Source organism: Petaurus breviceps, unplaced genomic scaffold, assembly GCF_028583685.1.
Source record: "Petaurus breviceps papuanus isolate PSGF00001 unplaced genomic scaffold, PetGlider_PUasm1.0 90700, whole genome shotgun sequence".
NCBI lineage: Eukaryota > Metazoa > Chordata > Mammalia > Diprotodontia > Petauridae > Petaurus > Petaurus breviceps.
The window spans coordinates 3859310-3878846 of record NW_027187315.1 but is presented as its reverse complement, the minus strand read 5'-3'; the positions used below and the strand labels follow the sequence as shown (position 1 = coordinate 3878846).

At 40.2% G+C, this 19537-nt stretch overlaps 1 pseudogene; it reads left to right on the top strand.

Moving 5' to 3' along the window:
• Positions 1-16159: 16159 nt before the first annotated feature.
• Positions 16160-16737, top strand: LOC138144371 (large ribosomal subunit protein P1 pseudogene; annotated as a pseudogene).
• Positions 16738-19537: the final 2800 nt, after the last annotated feature.

Below are 19537 nucleotides of genomic sequence, written 5' to 3'. Positions count from 1 at the left end.
CATCAGGTCATCAGCCTCACTCTCTCTTCCAGAGTCATTGAGGTCCAATGGCCAGACAAAGGTCAAAATAACTGGCGATGACCCAGGGTGCAGTGGGAGATGTTGGCCTTCTGAGCCAATAGCCATTCAATGACTAAGGGCTAGGTAAGAATTGAGACAAAAAGATGAACTAGTTTGCCATCACAAAAGAATCAGTCTGAGAGGGGAAGACTCTCCTAGTTTCTGTCCAGAGCAGAAAACAATTGCTATTTACACTTACTCTAAGTCATCAAAACCCAAACAGTGAGCCCCTGCCCCTCAATTAGATTTTGAGCTCCTTGAAGATAAGGACTATTTTGCCCACGTTTATATTTTCCATGTTTAGCATAGTTCCTGGTACATAGTTGGCTAGGTAGTACAGTGGATAGAAAGCTGGGCCTGGAGTTAGGAAGACCTGAATTCAGATTAGGCTGTATAAGCTAGTAAGAACAACATCATTTATTAAACATTTGCTAAGTAGCTTCCTATGGGCCAGGCACTGCGCTAACCACTGAGGATACAAAGAGAGGTAAAAACATGATCCCTCCCTCAGAAGAGGTCACACACACTACACACACACACACACACACACACACACACACACTACACACACACACACACACACACACCACACACACACATCATGCTATATCTATATATTATAAACATACAGGATATATGCAGTGTAGAAGGAAGGAGATCTTGGTGGGAAGAGGGCAGAAAGAGAAGATGATGGGAAAGGCCTCCTGTGGAAGGTGGGTTTGAAATGCGTCTTGAAGGAAGCCACGGAATCCAGGATGTGGAGGAAGGCAGGAAACTATTCGAGCTATGGGGGCCAGATAGTGAAAAATTATTTTGTAGCATACAAGAAACATGGAGAATGTCTGGATGCAGGAATGTAGAGAGTAAGCCAAAGGGAGTATTATGTAAGAAGCAGGAAGGTTCTGAAGGGCTTAAAATGCCATAACATAGGATTTTTATATTTGATCCTGGACGTAATAGGGAGCCACTAGATTTTGCTGAAGGGGAGGAGGTGCAGTGCGGATGTGGTGAGAGCTATGTATTAGAAAAATCACTTTGGGGCAGCTAGGTGGTGCAGCGAGTAGAGCACCAGCCCTGGAGTCAGGAGGACCTGAGTTCAAATCTGGCCTCAGACACTTAACACAAAAACTAGCCTTGTGACCTTGGGCAAGTCACTTAACCCCAATTGAACTCCAAAAAAGCAAAAAAAAAAAAAAAAAGAAAGAAAAAGAAAAATCACTTTGCCAGGTAAGTTAAAGACAGGGAGAGGGGAGAAACTGGAGTCAGGAAGACTGCTGCAATAGTACAGGTGAAAGGTTTGGAGAGACTGCACCAGGATCGTGATGGGGTGAGTGGAGAGAAGGGGATGTATAGTCTTATCTACAACTCAGAGTATAGGGATTAACCAGGAAGAATTGACTTTGGAGTCAGAAATTATTGTTGTTCAGTCATATCCAATTCTTTGTGACCCTATCAGGGTTTTCTCAGCAAAGAAAATGGAGTGGCTTGCCATTTCCTTCTCCAGCTCATTTTATAGTTGAGGAAATGGAGGCAAACATGATTAAATGAGTTGAGTTGAGTTAAATGACCTGAATTCAAATCTGACTTCAGGTCTTCCTGAATCCAGGCCTAGCATTCTCCATTGTGCCACCTTGCTGCCCTGGACTCAGAAGATCTGGGTTTAAAAAAGACATGGATTTAAATCCTGCCTCTGATGCTACTGGTGCAAATTTACACAAGTCACTTAACCTCACTGGGCCTCAGTTTACTCAACAGTAAAATGAGAGGGTTGGATTAGATGGCCTCTGAACTCCTTTGTACTTCTATACTATGACATTTTGAATAAAATTTTGAATAAGTTTGGCTGAAGATTTCTATGAAAGCTTTGAGTCAAGTCAGTAAGTGTTTCTGAAGCACTTATTGGCCTTGTTCTCAAAGACCTCACAGTCTAATGGGGGAGACAACATGAAAACAACTTTGTACAAAGAAGATACAAACAGGCTAAGTTGTAGGTAATCTTGGAATGAACATACTAGCATTAAGGGGGAAAGTATTCTTGAAAAAGATGGGATTTTATCTGAGACCTGAAGGAAGACAGGAGGCAGAGGTAAGGAGGGAGAGCATTCCGGGCATGGAAGCAGCCAGTGAAAATGCTTGGAAACAGGAGATGGAGTGTCTTGTTCTAGGAGAGGTAAGGCCATTGTCATTCAGTTGAAAGAAAATAGCTCCAGTGTGTTTGCCAAGAAAACCCCAAATGAGGTCACAGACAGTCAGACATGACTGAACAACAATTCTTACTGAATTCCATAAATATTTGTCATGATTAGCTCCCTGTAATAGCAGGTGGAGGAATAGGTGAACATGTGAGACCAATTACCCTGGACTTTAAAAAGAAAATATTAAATCTGAGCCTGTATTAAGCTCTCTGGTGATATAGAGTGAGACTTCAAAGATCCAATATGATAGAGGGGGGAGGGATGGCACTAGTAGCAAGGGAGACCAGGAAAGACTTCCTACAGAAGGGTGGCACTTTAATTGGGAATAATAAAGCCCAAAAAGTAGGTTGGTTCTCGGTTGCAAATGGCTTTAATGCCAAACGGAAGCATTTATAGTTGATCCTAGAAGTAACAGGGTGCCACCAGAATTCACTGAGTAGGAAAGCAAGTTGAAAATTAAGAATTTTACTTTAGCAGCTGTATGGAGAAGGGATCATGGTGAGGAGAGATTTGAGGCAGAGACTAATTAGGAGGGTTGATCAGAATCTGAATTAAGATGATGGCAAAGAAAAGGAGAGGTGGGAGGAATGTGAAGGTAGAAATGACAAGATTTGGCAACTAATTAGATATATGAGATGAATAAACTTTTATTTGTCACATTAGCTAATCTGTTAGGTGTGAGGTGGCACCTCAGAGTTGTTTTAATTTGCATTTCTCTAATCAAAGGTGTTTTAGAGCACTTCTTCATATACCTATAGACAGCTTAGATTTCTTCATCTGAAAACTGCCTATTCATATCCTTTGACCATTTATCAATTGGGGAATGGCTTGTACTCTTGTAAATTTGACTCAGTTCTCTATATATTTGAGAAATGAGGCCTTTATCAGAAAAACTTGTTGTAAATATTGTTTCCCAGCTTTCTGCTTTCCTTCTAATCTTGGTTGTATTAGTTTTGTTTGTACAAAAGCTTTTTAATTTAATATAATTAAAATTATCTATTAAATATTTTGTAATGCTCTCTCTTGTTTGATCATACATTCTTCCACTCCCCATAGAACTAATAGATTATACTTGCTCTTCTAATTTTCTTACAGTGTCACCCTTTTTGTCTAAATCATGCCAAAGGTCTGTCATATCTAAATTTTCTAATATTTTATATACTTCCTTAGTTTCTTTCTTGTTTATTTTTTGGTTAGATTTATCAAGTTCTGAGAGGGTGAATTTTTTCAATACCTGGTTTTGCCCTTTTTGCCCTCTGGTTCTAAGACATCAGGCAGTTTTCCTTGATGATTTCTTGAAAGATGCTGTCCAGGTCCTCCTTTTGATATTGGCTTTCAGGTAGTCCAATGATTGTGATATTGTCTCACCTGATTTGTTTTCCAGGTTAGTTGTTTTTCCCATTTACATTTTCTTCCTTTTTTTATTCTTCTAAATTTGTTTAATTAATTCTTGATGTCTCATAGAGTCATTAGCTTTCACTTGCCCAATTCTAACTTTTAAGGTGTTTTCCTCAATTAGGTTTTGTACTTTCTTTTCCATTTGGCCAGTTGCACTCTTTAAGTTGCTTTCTTCAGTGAATTTTTGTATCTCCTTTTCCATTTGGCCGATTCTACTTTTTAAGCAGTTTTCCAAACTGTTAACTCTTTTTTCATGATTCTTTTACATACTCATTTCTTTTCCCATTTTTTCCTTCTACCTCTCTTATATAATTTTTAAGCTCCTTTTTGAGCTCTTCCATGAGTTCTTTCTGGGCTTAAGACCACTTCCTATTTTTCTTTGGAGTTTTGCCCATGGGCGTTTTGATATTGTTGTCTCTTCTGAGTTTTGTCTTGTTCTTGCCTGTCAGCATAATAACTTTCTATGGTCAGATTTTTTTTGTTGTTATTTTGCTCATCTTTTTCTGGGGGGAGTGGGGTGGCCCTTTTCCTTTCTTTTATTTTTATTAACATTTTTTTTGGAGGGCAGTTGGGGTTAAGTGACTTGCCCAAGGTCACATGGCTAGTTTGTGTGTGTGTGTGTGTGTGTGTGTGTGTGTGTGTGAAGTGTCTGAGGCTGGATTTGAACTCAGGTCTTCCTGACTCCAGGGCCGGTGCTCTATTCATTTCACCACCTAGTCTCCCCCTTTCCTTTCTTTTAAATTTGAGCTCTACTCCCAGGATGGAAGGGTTGCTGTTTCAGGTTTCTTATGCCAGTGGCTGTGGGTCCTGGCTGTTTACCTGGTGCTTCACTGATGTTGCCCTGAGGCCCATGGGGGCCTATTGTATTTGGTGCTGTGCTGAAGGGGTGGGGTGGAAGGTAGCTGGTGCTGCTGGAGGCCATATGAGTCTGGCAGCTTACTAGTGCTGAATTGGGGTCCTAGAAGTGGTGTCTGGGTGTATGGTGAGGCCTCGTGGGGATGTTTCTATGTTTTCTCAGGGCTACACTGAAGCATGTGTAGGATTGGCCTCTGGAGGCTGCCTATTTGCCCAGAGCTGTGCTGAAGAATGAAGGTTTTTTAAAGGAAAGATTTGAGTATGTTTGTAAGCAGCAAGAAGTCTGTAGGGGATGGGATCAAGGACATATTTAGAGGGGTTAGCCTCAATAAGGAGAAAAAGTCTCCTCATCATCTAAGGGAGTAAAGGAAGAGAAAGTAGGGAAGGATGTCAAGGGGTTACAAGACACAAAGAAGGGAAAATGAAAAAAAAAAACCCATGATGAACAGCCTCTATTTTCTCAAAGTGTAGGATGAAGTCTTCAGAAGAGTATGGAGAAAGAGAGTGGTATGGGAGTTTTGGGAAGAAAGGATCTGAATTCCTCTTTTTCTTTAACTGTCCTTGAATTCAGACTTGGCTGCCATGAGGATAATGGGGGTGAGTAGACATTGACTAAAATGACATATTGAAATAAAGAGATCACCACTTTCAAACACTACTTCAGGTGTTTCCTGAAGTCTCAGTGCCCAGAAAGGAAAGTGGTCAAAAGCCAACGCTGTGGAAGAAATCTAGATCCCAGAGTGAAAGCATTATTGGGAAGTAAGAGGAGAAATACTGCAGATTTGCTAAGACTGCCAGCTATTGTAAAACTCATTGCTCTTGAAAGCTGAGGAAGAGGTTAATTTTTCTTGTCATCTTCCCTGCTTCTACCTATTTCTAGTCTATGATCCTCAGAAAGGATGAGAACATTACTTTCCCTCATTCTTTGTGACAGGCTTTGGGTGTGTATGATGCAGTGTCTCTCTGGCCACATCCAAAGATGTAGAAAAGCAACTGGGAGGTTTAGAATGCATTCACATAGGAATGTTCTTTCTATTTTTTCTTGCTTTATTCTATGTAAAATAAACCATGTGATTCCAGCATGCTAAGTCTCTGAATCTGTAAGTTCAAGGGCCTGAAACTGAGAAAAGGTAGCCTACAGAGGGCAATAATAGCCAACATTTGTATAGTGCTTTAAGGTTTGCAAAGCCCAATACACATGTTAACTCATTGGATCTTCACAACAATGCTTTGGGGGAGGTGCTATTATTATCCCCATTTTACAGATTAGGAAAATGAGACTTAGAGAGATGAAGTTACTTACCCAGGGCCAAACAGCTAGTAAATGTCTGAGGCAGAATTGGAACTCAGGTCTTCTTGATTCTCAGTTCTCTACTCTCTCCCCTGCCCCACCTACCTGCCTCATGTAGGAGCAGGGTAGGAGCTCATAAGTTCTGTATAGACAAAAAATTTTATATTTTTGTCTTTTGAGAAATATTCCATTTTATTCTCCAGATCGATTTTGGATAATCAGTGGAGTTTAATTCAAATAGCTTAGTCCCACCACAGAAATATGAGCTAACAGGGGCGGCCAGGTGGCCCAGTGAGTAAGAATGCTGGCCCCAGCATCGGAAGACTGGGGTTCCGGCCTCAGATACTCGGCACCCACACAAAAATAACTGGCCATGTAACCTTGAGCAAGTTACTTAACCCCAATTGCTTTAAAAAGAAAAGAAAAGAAATATGAGCTTACTAAGTATGAGAGAAAGGGATTTTCAGTAGAAGGTGCTAGGGAAAAGTTTGGGTTTTTGCAGGTTGGGCACCATCTGGTGGACAGTGGGGATACAGCAGCCTCTTAGGGATTCTACCAAATATCACAGAGAAATTGCAGGGCCATGGATTGGATGGGTCAAGTAGAAGGTTGACTTAGTTATTTCATTTCCTGTCTGGATAATTAATACAGTGACATACCACATTTCTGTAGGCTTAAAGATGGTAGCACTCAAACCCATGACCCAAGGATCTCAAATTGTATTACAATGAGTCAATGGGTACACAAGTATAACATGCTATGTGAAGGATAGCTATCATTAAGGGGCAGTTTAATAAGACCAAAGCTTAAAAAGTCCCCTTTGTTCCCTTCAGAGATTAGGAAGGAAAAAAAAACACAGTGATAAATGGATTCCTCTCTTAAGGTGTGCACTTTAGCCACAAAACAACTATGCTATAGTAGATCGTGGAGGGAAGGTTCAAGATATAGTTGAAGGGTGATGGTGGTATTTTTAGTAGAAAAAGAACATTTAAAGGGCAAGAAAATATAAGTTTCGTGTTTTCTCCATCCTATATCACAGTATTTTCTGGACAGTTTTCCTTTTTTCATCAGTACAGAAACATTGGCTACAGCCAAGAGGGCATCTGGTCTCTTAGCCCAGAAAGTCTGAGGAGTCAGCTGTTGAGGGAAATTCCATCAGTCTAGTTCTTATTTACCTCTAGTGCTCATTTCCCCTTAAGGGGTAGGTCCAGTCTTAGGCTGCTTTGAAGCCAAGTTTCTATGTACTTGTCCTAGAAACAGCTGTTGTTCACTTAGCACTCACCCTTGGTTTCTGTCCCTTTCCATTTATGGCCTCTGGAACTTTGTAGAAATCCTGGCCCTTTGTTCTCATTCAGGGCCATTGACCAAACAAAGGACAAAGCAAGCTTTGCTGTTTACTAGGTCAGTGTTCACATAGCCAAAGGATGCTCAAGTGGCATGTGGACAGTTGGCTGGCTGGTAATGAGGATCTTGGCATATGCAGTGGCCCTCATTGTTTTATCCTACCTTGTTTCTAAGGAGCACTGGCCTGCTGGGCACACAGTTGGAGAGCCCTTTCAGTAATACTACTGGCAGCCATGTAGATAGGGGCTATTCATACTTTGCCTTGGCAGGGGGGTGTCTGGGATTTAGACAGTGCCTTCTGCTAATTTAACAGCTAGTCCCTTTTAGTATCTGTAGAAGTGACATTCTCCCAGCCTTCTTTAACCCCACCATGTCACCAGATTATATATTTAGAGCTACCAAGGACTGTAGGGAATCACCCAACCATATAGTTCTTTTTCAGAAAACTTAAGAAACCAAACAAAACTTAGCATTGTCATACTCAGCTGGTTCCATCTCTTAAGTTCAATTGTTTATTCATTTCTTTGCCACCTGGAATTTTTGCCAGCCCTACCCTTCTAATGAGTTGGATCATATGTATCCCCTAGAGTATCCCCTGCCTTTAAATCCAATGGTGGTAGTCACCAGTGACAAAGAGTAGAACCATAGGTAGGAACTCCTAGGGCGGGGGTGGGTTTGGATTCAGTCAAAGGGCCACGCTTGAGGACCTAGAGGACCACATGCGACCTTGAGGCCACAGGTCCCCCACCCCTGTCTAAGGCAATAATAGTTTTGACCATTGCTGTAGGCATGCTAGAAGAGAGGGAAGTCTGGCATCCAGTATGATGGGAACATTATGCTAAGGCCCTATCCTATGAAGGTTGGGCTAGATTTTCTTTAAAACAAACTGGAAAATGTTCCAGAGATTTAATTGACTCAGTGTATAATTCTTAGGCTGTTGACATGGATTCTGGGTCACTGAGTACAGATAGTTATTTTTGGGCCCTGATGCTTGACCACTGCACCACCACAGAGTCCAGGGAGCTGCTAAATCAACACAATGTCCTTACTGAATATTCTTGTCAAATCACCTTGACACTATGGCTAAATAAATCTTTTTTTGTTAGCTGTTAGGTCGTCTATGAGTGTTTCATTTTGTTCTGATAGTGAGACTAACCTACTAGACCACAAGCCTGAGTCCAGCCTCACTCTCACAGGAATTGGGGGATGTTGTAGGAAACAATCTAGGGATGGTTGTACTATGCAGCAGGAAAGTGGTATCTACCAAGAGGAAGCCTTGCCCTCCTGAATGTCGGAACTCAGAGTCAAAGTCCCATTTGCCTCAAACTAGTTATGCTTTTGGCAAACACATCTGAGTGTTAGGTCACATGGTGTCTATTATATCACGTCTCCAGTAGGCTGCATGACTTGTGTCTTTGTCCAAGCCTCAACTCTTACGTCCTCTGGGAAGTCAGTGGTTTGGCCAATTAGAGCTACTGAGTAGTTACTTGCATAAAGCTCTGAAGGAAGATACAAAGGAAATCCAAAGTACAGAAGGAAGGAAACAAGCATTTTATATAGCACCTACTAAGTGCAAGGCTCTGTGCTAAGCACTTTACAAATACTGTCTTGTCTGATCCTCACAACTCTGAGTGGTAGCTGATATTATTATCCCAATTTTATAGTTGAGGTTAAATGACTTTCTCAGGGTCATGCAGCTAATAAATGTCCGAGCTAGGACTGGAGCTGAAGTCTTCCTGACTCTAGGTCTAGGACCCTAGCCTTTGTGTAACCATGGCAACTATGCTAAAAGAGCTTAAAATCTAATAGAGAAGATGGAGTCTTAAAGTCTAATAGAGAAAAAATGCAGGTCTTAGGAGATTTGAAATATATAGTTTGTAGATATTGAAGGAATTGACTGCAAACCAGCACTTCTTAGACTGTGGGTTGTGACCCCATATGGGGTCTTAAAAAATTTGGTAACAGTAAAAGGTTTCTGAACATGCAGTGACCAAAAATTAATTTGGAATCAAATGCATAATGAATCCGAGGTGTTTCTGGCAGCTCTTGCCTGAGTTTCATCCGCAACTTGGTTCTGAACACAGCACATGAACACTTTGCATTGAATATGCCCTCAAGCCACACCACACCAATGAAAGCTGCCAAAATACTGAAAAGGGGTTGCAAGTAGAAAAAGCTTAAGAAACCCTGCTCTAAACAACATGCTGACGGATTTTACAATGAATCAAGAGCCCTATGTTAGGCTGGTGGTTAGGACTTGGTAAATGACTTTGAGACCAGAGATGGAGGGAGGCTTGATGATAAAACCTGCTATTCATCTCCTGACAGAAAGAAGGTGGATGAACTCCAGATGCAGGATGAGATGTGCAATTTTGGACATGGCCACTGTGGGAATTTGTTTGTTACAAAAGTTTTGTTTTTCCCCAAAAGAGAAAGGATCGATATATACAAAAATATTTATAGCAGTTTTTTTCTGGATGTAAAAGAATGAGAAGTTGAGGGGATGCCCATCAATTGGGGAATGGATGAACAAGCTGTGGTATGTGATTGTGATGGAATGCTATCATAGTATAGGAAATGATGAGCAGGATGCTCTCGGAGAAACCTGGAAAGACTTGCATGAGCTGATGCAAAGTGAAATGTACTGTGTACAAAGTAACAGCCATGTTGTATGATGATTAGCCGTGAATGCCTCAGCCATTCTCAGCAATACAGTGATCCAAGACAACTCTTGAAGGGCTTATGATGAGGAATGCTATCCATCCCCAGAGAGGGAACTGTTGGTGTCTGAGTACAGATTGAAACATACTTTTTTTGCTTTTTTCCTTGAGTTTTTTTCTTTATGTTTTCTTTCACAATGTGACTATTGTGGATATGTTTTGCATGACTACTAGGTTTGCATGACTATGGAATTGCTTGCCTTCTCAGTGGGGGTGGGGTGGGGTGGGTGGAAGGGAGGGAATTTGGAACTCAGTTTTGAAGATGAATGTTAAAAATTGTTTTTACATGTGGCTAGGAAAAATAAAATACTAAATAAAAGCTAAAAAAAGTTTTGTTTTTCCTTCTAAAACAATCTCTTTGGGGAAGGGGGAGATGAGAGGAAGATAAAATAGGTACTTAACAAGTAAAAAAAAAGATGAATCATTATGTGGGGAATTTTCAAAGAAACACTCAGATTGTTTAGAACTCATTATTTTTAAAAATTTAATATTTTTCCCAATTAAATTTTAACATTTTTTTTCAAATGTTTAGTTCCAAATTATCTCCCTCATTGAGAAGGCAAGCAATTTTACATAGGTTATACATGTATAGTCATGCAAAACACATTTCCGTGTAAATCATGCTATGAAAGAAGACGCAGACCAAAAAAAAAAAATAAATATAGGAAAAGTATCTTTCATTTGCATTCAGACTCTACCAGTAGAACTCATTCTTCCTGCTTTTCTCTGCCACTTAAAGGCCATGAAATACCATAATATGTTAAATTGCAGTGGAATGTAAGCTCTTTGGAAACAGGAGCTCTCATTTCTTTGACTGTCCCAAGTACACAGCACAATGCCCAACACATAGTAGACATTTAATAAATGATTGTTACTTGATTGATTGGGTAGGTAAATCCAGTGTTCAAAAGCAAAGTACAGCCAAGCTCACATGGAGGGTGGGGTGGGACAAACTTTCCTGCCTTTGTTTATACAGTCACACAGAATAAAGAGGGAACCCTTTGAGTAAGATGGTTCTTCCCAGTAGTGATAGTGAGTATCAACCCCCTTCTCCAACTTCTTGTATTTGAAAATCATTTCTCATGTTTATTGTATTAACTGTAGTTTCTTGAGTAGGAAACCCAAGAATTCTCTTCACCTCATTTCTACCACCAACCCCTCTACCTAATGGAATGAAGTTTGCACCCCATGGAACATGTACCCCACATGCAGCTTGAGGACCTGGGATCTCCTAAACTTTTTATCTCATGAGACTATTTCCAAATCTGGACACATTCATCTTGGGATCATTATTCTGGTTATCTATGCTCAGGGAAGGAACAAAAGAGGCAAAGAGGGCTCTGAGATCTGGGTCTCAGAGTTGCCCAGGTTGAACCTTTGCTTCACCTGCCATGTGCTCACAGCTGCTATGGTGGCTGGGCCTTGGGGAAGGGGCCCTTACGCCTTCAGGGAGAGGCTCAAATAATCCTCACAAAATCTGAAGACAGGAAGAGGTTGAGGGTGGGGTCACTCATTTTTAAAGGCTCTTCCTGCTTTGTGGCCAAGAAGAGTGATTGCTTCATCATCTCAAAGTGCATACTTTTTAGACCTGAGTCCCACTAGAGTCCCTGGAAGGTCCTGAAAGTTTCCAGGGAAACTCTATCACATAATCCATAGAATAGCTCTCTTCAAGCCCATTCCTACATACCATCCATGGAGAACAACCTTCTTTGAACTATGCAGGACTTTCTCTAATTTGCTAGAATTGTTGTGTAAGTGTGTTTGTATATATAAAAATGGAGGTGGGGGTAGGTGTGACCACTGGAAGGAAAGATGAGGGTCAGAGGATGGGCCAACACCTGGTCTGCATTTCCAGAAGATGTGGACCTGTAAGGAATTGTTTAGACAAGACAGAACCAAGGGAAAATGTTGAATGTCTATTCAGCAGCCTCTCATGTTTGAAAGCTTAAATTTTGCCTCTAACTATGAGAATATAGCAGGGGTTATGCTACTGCTGCAGCTGCATATTTTAAGTCTTTTCATGTCAACTTGTGAGAACAATTTTTGCCTAGCATTTCTTTTGTATAGCAGAAATAAATTGTTGTGCCATCTCTGATTTATTGGCAGGTAGGTTGGCACAGTGGATAGAATGCCAGACCTGGAATCAGGAAGACTCATCTCTCTGAGTCCAAATCTGGCCTCAGATATTTACTAGCTATATGACCCTGGGCAAGTCACTTAACCCTGCTTGCCTCTGTTTCCTCACCTGTAAAATGAGCTGGAGAAGGAAGTGGCAAACCACTCCAGTATCTTTACCAGGAAAATGAGAAATGGGGTCATTAAGAGTCAGACACGACTGAAAAACAACTGAAGAACAACAAAGTCCTGATCTTCACTATATGTAGTGCTTAACCCTTCTCTTTGGGTGCTAGACCAGCAGGAGCTTAGAAGACTACCACAGATCAGGCACAAAGAGTCCATATAAACATCTGGAGTAGAGGTGTCTAAATGCGCACATCTCATTTTTCTTTGGAGCTACCAAAGTTCTGCTTTGCTCATAGAACACAGCACCATCTTTGATGAGGGTGTGCCCCCCTGAGAGGTCCTGTGCAAGTCCCATGTCTCAAAACTGATTCCAGAGTTCTTCAGAGAGACCTGGAGAGTGTCCTTGTATCGTTTCTTCTGACTTCCATGTGAAATGCTTGCCTTCTGTGAATTCTTCATAAAACAGTCTTTTAGGCAAATGGACATTTGACATTTGAACAATGTGGTGCTCTCTGCAGTAGAGTTGGGATGCTTGACAGTTCAGCTTTAGAAAGGACCTCAGTGTCTGTTACCTTACCTTGCCAGGTGATGTTCAGAATCTTCCTAAGGCGATTCAAATGGAAATGATTCAGTTTCCTGGCATGATGCTGATAGACTGTCCAGGCTTCACAGCCTACAACAATGAGGTCAGCACAATGGCTCTGGAGGTCTTCTGTTTAGCAGGCAGTCTCTTCTCTCCCACACTTTCCTTTAGAGTCTCCCAAACACCGAAATGACTCTGGCAATTCATGTGTCAACCTCATCATCTATGTGTGCATCAGTGGAAAGTACCCAGAGCATTGAAAACTGTTCCATTTGCTGTAACCCACGGTTCCATGTATGGATGGTGCAGTGCTGCCTGATGGAGGGCCTCTGTTTTCTTTGTGTGGTCAGACCAAAATTAACACAAGCTGCAGAGAATTGATCCATACTCTATTGCAGACAACCTACAGTATTTGGGATCACAGATTTACAGCTGAAAGGAACTTTGGAGGTCAAATTGGGCAGAGGTGCCAAACACATGATTCCCAACATTCCTGATTGCTTGCACTGGAAAAGAAAATACAACTGTGAAATATTTAACAAAGTAAGTTTAAAAATAGCAAAACATAGATAACATCAATATGTTTTTGTCTAAATCAATAAGTTACTCAAGGACACTTAGGTATGGTTTAGTGGGCCTCCTCTCTGTTTGAGTTTGATACCAGTGGCCTCTTCTAGCCCTCTTATTTTACAGAAGAGGAAACTGAGGCCCTAACTGTATGTCCAAGGTCATACAGTTGAAAAGCTACAGAATCAGAATTCAAACATAGGCCATCCGCTTCTAACTCCAGGACCCTTTTTCCTGTGTCTCTTTGCTTCCCGTGCAAGTCACTTTATTTTTTGTGCATTATATGTTCCCATACATACTTATTAGGCCTTACATGTATGTCCTTTCTCCTCCACTGGACTTTTCTTTCTCTCTTGGTGACCTGCACAAAGTGTATCCTCAGTGAATGTTGTTAATGGATTGATTAACTTATCAATTTGCTTTTCTTTCCTGACCCTTTGGGGCTTAAATCAGATGGATTTGAGATCTAGAGTAATTTTAAAATTTATTTTTGTGAAATTCACAGTCAACTAGCAAAGTCAGGTGGAGAAGTGGATTTGATGTCTTTAAAATACATTAAAGGAGGTGTGGCTAGGTGGTGCAGTAAATAGAGCACTGGCCCTGGACTCAGGAGCACCTGAGTTCAAATTTGGCCTTAGACATTTATCACTTACTAGGCATGTGACCTTGGGTAAGTCACTTAACCCCAATTGCCCTGCCTTCCCCCCTCCAAAAAGAAAAAAAAAACCCATACATTAAAAGAAAACTTGTGTAATAGACACCTTTTTTATATACATGTGAATTTTATTATATAATAAATATATTTTATATAATATGTTAGATTTTAATTATAATTGTGTCATTATATTATAATTATATGCATAATCATTTATAAGAATCTTCTCTCTTTTGAATATATGTGCAGATCTGGCTCCTTCTGTGATATATTTCTATGGCTTTCATCCCCTCTCAGAATGAAAATAAGAGAGAATAGGATAATCATGAAAGGAAGGAGGAAGAAGGGAGAAAGGCAGAGAAAAGATTTCCCCCACCAATAACCTTGAGCTGCTTCCTGCTTTTATGTGTGTGCCATATTGTTTCTCTGAGAATTTGAGTCGAGAGGCAAGGTCTGGGGCTACCATTTTCTGTGACTTGTAGCAGTCAAGTATGTTGTCACCAAGCAACAAACAACACACAATGGGAACAAAGAACTATTTTGATGTTGTTCAAAATTTGTTTTCTGAATAGGCTGATGATCAGGTAAACACTTTAGGTATTTATGAGTGGTTAGAATAAACACATTATAGAAAACAAAACCTGTGAATACATTCCTGTTTTCATACCCAGCCTCCTTATCAATTCCTCCTATCTAAAAAATAAAATTAATTCTTTCTTAACAGACAACACAAAGCAAAAGTCAAAAACATCCCTGTATTTGGAATGTGAGAAAACTCATTCTTCTAAAAAAAAAATAGAAAATTTTAGTTTGGAAAACAACAAACATTTGTAGCATAAAAAGAACCATGGATTCCTGTTTCTGATAGACCTTGGCCTTTAACAGGTATAAACAGGCTTGCCAGTCTGACATTAAAAGAAGACTGTGCTGGAGTATGGACTATAAACAACAAGCTACCTAGGCTATCTACTTAGCATTTGGAATCATAGCATCTCAGAGACTAGTTTGAGTAGAAATTTCTTGTATGGCATTCTAACAAGTGGTCATACGATAGCCACTTGAAGACTTTCCAGGACAGGGAACTTACTACTTCATGACCTGTTCCATTTTGAATAGCTAATAATTAGGAATTTTTTCTTACACAAAGCCAACAGTCTGCCTCTCTATAACTCCTACTCACCAGTTCTGGTTCTGCCTTTTATGACAGGCTCTTAAATATGTGTGAATGGCTATTGTGCCACCCTTAATTTTATTTTCCAAGCTAAACTCCTTTAGTTGCTTCAAACAATTCTCCCATTGTATTTTTGAGTATTATCATCAATCCGGTTGCTTTGTTTCTGGATATGCATGCTTGTCAATAGCTTTCCTAAAAATTAGACCCAGAGTAAAACAAAAAAATGTTTCAATGACCTTCTCTTGGACTCTCTTGGTTTTGTCCTGGGCTTAGGGCTTCCGATAACCTTTCCATTTCTGCTCTGGGTTCTGACATTAAATGACTTCCCCCTTTGATGTGCAGCCACCTTGCAGAAGGATGCAAGTTAGGGTTGAAGTGTGTTGGGGGAAACAATACCTTCTAAAATACTGTTATTCTTCTTTGCTTTCTTTATATCCCATCACTCTGAGATCTGAAGATTTCTCTACCTGCGTTGGGTCTTAAGGAGATAAAGGGAATTGTAGCAATTGTGCCTCCTTCTACCATAAGGGATCACTGGAAGTTAAAGAATAACTTTTACTCTAAGGTTTCTCCTTGGAGCTCCAAAGAATCTTCACAGAATCTCTTCCATTCCTACTTCTTTCCACAGCATGTGAAAATGAGGTAGCACATATAAATTTGTTGTGCAGAGCTGAGATGGGATCTGATCTAAACAGGGCCTGGGTCTGTTAGCCTGTGGCACAGATGTATATTTTGGGTGAGGTCTGCTTTAGGCCAGTCCCCTGGGAATTTAGGTTGGAAACTGGAACCAAATAAGACATTCAAAGGCCATTCAATAGTTAACAAAAGGAGATTTACCTAGCCATAGGAGAAGAATATTTGGTCAAGGAGAGGTGTCGAGGACACTTTGAGTTGATTCAGCCCAGTGAAGCTACCTTGTCTGAGATGCGCATTGTGATCCACCATCCAAGGTGGTGTGATCCATCTTTAGGCCTGAGGAGGAAGTGATAGCAAAAGTCTGACTGTAGTCTGCTTGAACCAACCAAGTTCTGAGGATGTTCTCAATACCTGTTAAGAGAATCTGTTCGGCATGCGCCTCTTGGCCAAAAGGTGCAGATATAAGGTGCTGCGCCGGCCTTTGACCCTTTCTCTTCAGTTGTCTGTAAGGTGCTTGGTTCTTCTTCGGAAGCTAAGGCCACGGTGAGGTGAACCCTCACTTCAGCCGGCGACTAGCACCACTATAAACAAGCCTCTCCTCATCCATCTGCTGAAATGGCCGTCTCTGAGCTCACCTGCTTCTACTCTGCCCTCATCCTTCAAGACGATGAGGTTACTGTCACGGAGGATAAAAATCAATGCCTTCATTAAAGCAGCAAGTATAAATGTTGAACCATTCTGGCCTGGATTATTTGCCAAGACCCTGTCCAGTGTCAACATTGCAAGTCTCATTTGCAATGTAGAAGTTGGTGGACCTGCCCCAGCAGTTGGTGGTGCTGACCCTGCTGGAACTGCTGCTCCTGCTAGCACAGCTGCCCCAGCTGAGGAGAAGAAGAAAGAGGAAGCAAAAAAAGAAGAATTTGAGGAGTCCGATGATGACACGGGCTTTGGTCTGTTTGACTAAATATTTTTTGTAACATCAAATAAAAAGCTTAACTCAAAAAAAAAAAGAAAATCTGTTCTAACTTGCATGAGGGGAGGGGTTAAGATATTGCTCCTACCATCACCTCTTCAAAAGAATAAGGAAGACTTAAGATATTATAGAGAACTAAATTTGAAATACAGTCATCACTGCCTGAGCCCTTCAGTATATACTATGTCTTAACTTACATAAGATTCTCCCCAGGGACACAAATACTAGAACACAAACACAAAAACAAAAAACAGAAAGCTCCGTAGGGAATCAGTCCCCATGACTAGATTACTTTGCAACACAGTCTTCATCTGGCTCTTTTGTGCTCCCTCCTGGTAACATAGTCAGTGTGAGGGCTAAGCTAGAAGCAGCAGTCCATAGATCTGGGCTAGCTCATTTTTACAGTCTGGTTACAGTTAACCTCAAGGGGAGAGAGAGGCCAGTGCCCGTCTCAGAATTATTGGCAACAGCTGTTCCTTCATGCGCCTGCATTCCTGATTGTGGTAACATTGTGAATCATCCCTGGGTGATCCTTCTATGAGTCATTGTAGAGCAAGCATAGCGCTTGGAAAAAGAGATCATTCTTTTTTCTGAGTTAATTTTTCCTTGTTCCCCCTACTGAATATCCAGTGAATGTCATTGTCTACTGGCAGCCCCCTGGAGAAGACCTGTGTCAATGAAAGGAATGGGGTTTTCCAGTATTTCAGGGATTTTAAACCTTTTTTGGGGTGTTGATCCTTTTGGTAATTTGGTGAAAACCATGGACCCCTTCTTAGAATAATGTTTTTAAATGCATAAAACTAAAATGCATAGGATTATAAAGATAATCAATTGTATTAAAATAAATTACATTAAATTATAATAAATTGTAGTATTTGCTATCCCAAATCATAGTTTAAAAACCAAACCAAAACAAGTTTATGGAATCCACATTAAAAACGTGTGAGCTATTGCTTATAGTCTTCTACTTTGCAGACTTACTTTCTGTTCTCTAGGATTTTGCGAGGGTCTTCAACTTCTGAGAGGAAAGGTACTTTACAAATGAAAAAATAACCTAGAATTGATGCCAGTTAATGGGGGAGGGACAGGAATAGAGATATATCATGCCTCTTGTCAACTAGAACAGAGTAATTATTAGATGGCTACTGAAAGATTCTGCTAATCAGGACAATCAAGGCCTTCAGACAAGGAATAATGTTGGCCAACTTGATATGTGTGTATATACATATGTGTGTATATATATATATATTCACATGTATATTTGTATTTTCCTCATTAATAAAATTTCAACATCTTTCAATATGTTAAATCCCTTAATCTCCTAGGATTAAATAAATATTAAAGTTACTGAATATGCAGTTTGTTAAGAATGAAATGAATAATAAAACAAAGACATACATAAAGATTTATATAACCCAGGGTTCAAGTCTGCAACATTCTCATAAGGTTCTCTTCATTGGTGGAGAGAATTATTACTAAATATTGCTTGCCTCTGTGAGAGGTGAAATTAGCTTGGGATTTGGGGAGAATTCTTTTTTTCACCCTGCTTCAAGAGAGAATACATGTGATTCCAGACTCCCTTAAGGGATAAATCTGAAGAGAAAGAGAACACTTTGGAGGGTAGACATGCAGGGGAAAACCAGTCCCAAAGAGACTCTCTCTTGGTTATTGCTAGTGGGGGAGCTCATTCATTCTGGGTATTTTCTAGTATATCTTGATATATATCTATGTGTATATGTATATGTGTGTATGTATGTGTGTTTGCTGTATGCTTTGATAAATGAGTTTACTTACTATTTGTGATGGTCTTTTGTGTAACCAGCATTTGGGGGGAAGGAACAGTCTTTGGAAATAATCTGTACCCTTTCTTCTTTAAGGGATAAGGACCAAGAAAACATTTGGAAACTAAAAAATAATTTTCCCTAGACTAACAATAGCTAGAGGGAGCAGATATAATTCTAGTCTAGCACCTCTTCTCTGAAAAGAGCAGAATGGCCAGCCTGGTGGTCCCAATGTTCTACTCCCATCCAGGCAAGAATCAAAATCTCCCTTGGAAATGGGTGCAGGGGATTCCAGAGCTATGTATTTATGCTTGCCCCCAAACCAAATTTAGATAATCTATGTGTACATACATAATGTACATGAGCCCCATGCATACTTTACACTTAGAATATATTAACTGTATGAACAATCATAACCAGAGTAATTTCAAACCCTTACTGTAAAAGCAGTGACTTCATTTCTAAGAAAGCAGTTTTATACCATTTATTTCATCTTGCAAGGTATTTCACAAGCATATATTAATATCATGAAAGATTCCATAATGAATTCAGCAACAGAAATAATTTTTTAAAATAATGCTTTAGTTATCATAGATCTTAGGTCATAATTTTTAGAGTTAGAAGAGACCTCGGAAATCATCTGATCTAACCATTCTTCCTTTTATAGAGGGATGGTAAACTGAGCATGGGAAAGGTAAGTGACTTGCCAAAAGTCACAAAGGGAATAAGTGTCAGGTGGTATTTAAACCCTGTTCCTCTAGAGCCCATGATTTTTCTTTCCAATCAATATCAAGTAAGGCATAAAGTAGGCAGGTATATGCTCCCTAGAGATGTCTATCACTATCATGGAGAATGTCCAAAGCAAAGTCCAAATGGAAGAAGAATTCCATGATGAGATTCTCTGAATTTTCCTCTCTTTGCACACCACTATGACAATTGAACTTGGCCTCAAAAGACATTAGATCCTCCTTAATGAGAGTTTGGTCTAATTATCCACACAGGAAAAGTCAAACAAATAAGGAACAATTATCATATGCAGTTGGCAAAACAGTCCATTAAGT